The following is a 4733-nucleotide window of genomic DNA, read 5'->3' as shown; positions in this document are numbered from 1 at the left end:
GTCAATCAAAAAATTAAATTTTCATATTAACTGTTCGTAACATTTAATAAAAAATGTTATTTTATTTCCAAACTTCAATGATTTATACATAGTACTTATCAGAATTATTATCTTGTCAAAATGTACGTATATAAAATAAATAAAGACCACTGGCTTCACTAAATATCATTAAAGAGATTTATCAAAAGATGTAGGTATAGATTGTTTATAGTTTAATTTTGAGAAAAATAAAATTCGTACCTTAAATTATATTAATAAAACTTAATCTAGATATAACTCAATATTTTTTAGTATAAACTGAGATGGTAGTAGTATTGTCAAGATTATTATAGTTATTTTATGCTTGACTGGTCCCGTTTACATCATTCCACAATTATTGCATGTAATACTCAAATTAAAATAAAAAAGTTCTGAATTATTTACTGGAGGAAATTCACTCTTTATTCGAATTATAAAAAATGATGTAAAAAGAGCATTATATTTTTATTTTGAATATTCATAATAATTTATAATTTTCATTTCTAGTTACCATTATCATACACCATTTAATCGAATTCAAATGAGCTTTCAAAAAAAATTCCTTTAAATATATAATTTGTCACTGACAATTCGTAAAAAATAAACACGGAAAGTTGATACTATTCTGAATGTTTTGATGTATATAGTATATATATATATATATATATATATATATATATTATATGGTATATAATCATATACATATCGTATACGATTAAAAGAGCACTTGATACGAAATTTTCTATAGAATAATATAATATTATGTATTGGAATGTTGGAATATTTTAGAATGTAAGAATGTCATGCCGTAAATATTAAAATCTAACACCATTTACCTGTAACCATAATAATATATTGGGTAATTTAAAATAAGTAGCACAAATATGCGGTCATTTGTATACCTAGTAGAATATAGAACAAAAACTTAAACACACAATATTGTATATAAATATATAATAAATTCTGATTAGACTTTATTTGCTGCATATAAATACTAGTACAATATTATTCTTACAATATTATCAGTCTACGCAAATACGCAATTTAACTATTTCCATTGTGCAGTAAACGTCAATGATACAAACAATATAAATTGTTGCAAAGGGGAACGTCACGAGCTTATGACGGACGACCGTTCCACTATCTAACATCACACTCAAAGACACTGTCTCCGTGGAGAAATAGTCTGGCAAATTACATTTCCAAAAGATTTAACAATGAATTCAAAATATGTTTAACAGCATCAATGCATCAGCGTTATGTATGGGTGATGACTGTACATTACATACATCAGTAAACAATAGATGCAGACAAAAATTATAAATGAATAGCCAACATATTTAGGCAGTTTAAAGATGAAATCGATAAAAAATAAAATTAGATAACAAATGTCTCATATATAATAAATAATAATACCGTTTCTGATTATTTGTAACAAGCCATATTACCGACTTCGCCAGGGTTAAAATTAATCCATCTTTTCATCATTTTCCGTTTTGCTTCAGTTGAAAATGTATGTACGTAGATATAATACAAACACAAATACAATTACCATAATTGTTCCAATTCAAATAGTTTTTATTTACTTTCTAATTTTCTCGGTACTTGCTACTTTGGTTATTTTTGGATTTTTCCAAAACAGTCCCAACTGATTTGGAATGAAAACAATCCATTTTATACAGAACTAGTGAACCTTAAGTCATAAGAAACTAATATTCCGCTATGCCACTGTTTTTAAGAAAAAGACCAAATAACAGGTACTAGTACGGTAAGGCTGATGTATAATAAAAATTCCCATGTTACCCACAACGGCCACAACTACAATAGATTGAAAACTTATTAATTTATCAAATGATTTTAATATTATACCATAAAACTAAAACTAGTTTACCAGTACTAGTGCCTAATTACTTTATTCTTTATTCACAATTAAAATATGCTCAATAATACTAAAACACAAAAGGCAAGAAGTAACTTTAAAAAGTATCAAAAAGTATTTCGATCGATTTGGTCGATATATTGAAAAGCAACCAAACTAGTGAAAGTACTTCCGTCATTCTCCAAAATACGTTAGTCGACCATTAATTGGTCGGGCTTTCAAAGCACAGATAAAGAAAAAAGAAAATACCTACCTACGCTAACGATATTGTACTCATGCACAATGAATGACTTCAATCAACCTGTTATAGATTACCTAAAAATATTGCGAATTTACATCAAGAATAAAATGAATGACAGAATTAGATATTTTAGGGCCGTCGATTATCAAACCATCGTATATAATAAATTAAGCAATAATTCCAATCTTTATCATTACGATAAACAGACAAACAATATCAATCACAGTAGTATTGAACTTTGTTGACATTTTATCTCCATACTATTGTATACTAATATTATGTTATGCCGTTAAACAAAATTTCGTTTTAAAAATGCCGATTTATAATAGAGATTGAAAGTTGAAAATTGTATAGTTTGTTTACATTGACATTACATTGAAAACTTGTATAAACTTATGTTATGTCCAATCTTTACAGTAGGATCTCATATAACTGTAAAAAAAATAAATATGGGCCAAACCAATAATCCCCAATAATAAACTAAAAATCAATACAATGCTTCAACAATACCTATCGATTTTTTTATTTTACATAATATAATATTATAAAAATTTAATTTCAATAGTAATATTGTGGAATTCGATTGAATGAAATGTGTTAATATGATTTATTTAAGACTAAGCGTAATAATTATACTTGGACATAAACAAAAAATAATTGTTTTATAATTTGTATTATTTTTTTAAATTAAGCTTGAACTCCAGACTTCATACCTTGGACCACTTTTAAAATCCAAACTTTCCCTTTCCAATAATTTTATTATATACAAATCAATAATTCGACCAGTTTGGACATACGGTATCCAATTATGGGACACGGAAAAACCATTATACACTAAAACGATTCAGGCTTCTCAATCCATCTGCCAACGACTAATAAGTAATAACATCTTCTCCGTGGTACTTCACAAACAATAATCTACACAAAGACCTAAAAATTCCTACATTCAACTCAATCAATTAGCAAAATTATATTACTTTAAATTTCACACCAACTTGAACTCTCACAGTAACCCATTAATAAATCAACTTTCTTCCGCCTAAATTCCTGGTAATGTACGTAGAAGACTGAAAAGACAGTGGCCAAGGCACCTACTAAAATATAAAAATAAAAATAAAAATAACCACAACACTGCAAATGAACTCGGCCGGGTGGTGCTATCCGAAGAATACATTATTTTTGTGTACAATTATATTTATGCATAATTTAATTTCGATTAAAAAGTCATTGTTTCATATCAAATTATAAGTTCCAAAAGTTAATTAATTCTACGTACACGGATCCAATAAATCAACACAGTATTTTATTCAAGCATCGTTTGTTTATGAAAAGTTCACTATTTGAATTCCTTGAAATTTCAGAAAGTGAGAAAAGTGGACGCGTGTTCAGAGCACGCGGAATACGCTCATGATAATAAGAAAACGCCAGTGTTTCAAAGAAAATAAAATAATTACCAACTCGCATTTAAATAATAATTTATCGCGTAAAAGTGTTTTAACCGCAAATCGTCTAGATTTCCGTGGGCGAACGCGTATCGCAGCGGCAGAGATTAATCGAATTGACCTTTACAGGTTTCAGATCTGACGGTTTAATTAAATTCGTCTTATGAATGGTAGTAGCGTTGGCGTGAATCGGTGTCGACGGAACGATAGGAAAGAATGGGTGAAACCGAAAAGGATATAAATAAAGAACTATACTGCGGCGACCGGCGTGCGATGTTTTTTTTACGATGTTTAATTTAATTTGACACTATCGCGGATGCGGTTTCGCCGCGAGTGAAGAAAATACGAGTGCGCCGCCCGAGTATAATGTGTCACAAACTCGTTGGGGTGTTAAATGAGATAGAGAGAAATCTCTCACACTGCACAAGAAGTCAAATGATAATGCGAGACCCTCATCCGTGATGGTGCAGCCGACGAAGACGAACGGGCGCGTCGCTTCCCAATTTGGAAAATTCCCGAGCTAAGGAATTTCTCCCCTTCTACACACGCGCACGTATACACCATAAATGTATATAAGACTATAACCCTTTGCCGTCGTCCACTTTCCTCACTCGCATGCTCTATCTCACTCAGTCTCTCTCAGTCTCTCAGTCTCTCTCTTTCCCTCTATCCGTCTATCCTTTGCGCGCTGTGTCTTCGTCATTGTCGAACATGGAACGAAAACTATTTCATGATACTACCGTGAGGGCGCGAGCTTCCGGTACAGCGCAAGACTCCCGGCTATCCGGTGGTGTTTTTCCGGTAGAGGTTTGACGTTTGAAATTTAAACGAATCGAATAACATCTTATAACGGCTCCTCGCCGACCGTTCCTTAGAATTTAGACTTTTCGCGTGGACCGCTGACGACCGTTGACAATCGTCCAGACTATAGAATCTTCTCTTGAATCTCGCGTCTATATAGCCATTTATTACACTCACTAATTAATAATTATTAACAATATTTAAATATTGTAAATATTTCGACTTTTGGCTGATACGTATTACACATTTACACAACAGAAAATTATCGTTACTCCATTTTCCATCTTAACCTAACTCGTCGTTATTAAGACCAACGTTATAGACGTTCATGGTATACGTTTACTTTAGTCCT

This window comes from Diuraphis noxia, unplaced genomic scaffold (genome assembly GCF_037042655.1).
Source record: "Diuraphis noxia isolate RWA-SAM2 unplaced genomic scaffold, SU_Dnox_SAM2 contig0005, whole genome shotgun sequence".
NCBI classification, from domain to species: Eukaryota; Metazoa; Arthropoda; class Insecta; order Hemiptera; family Aphididae; genus Diuraphis; species Diuraphis noxia.
The sequence above is the reverse complement of the archived record's forward strand: the minus strand, read 5'-3'. Positions refer to the sequence as shown.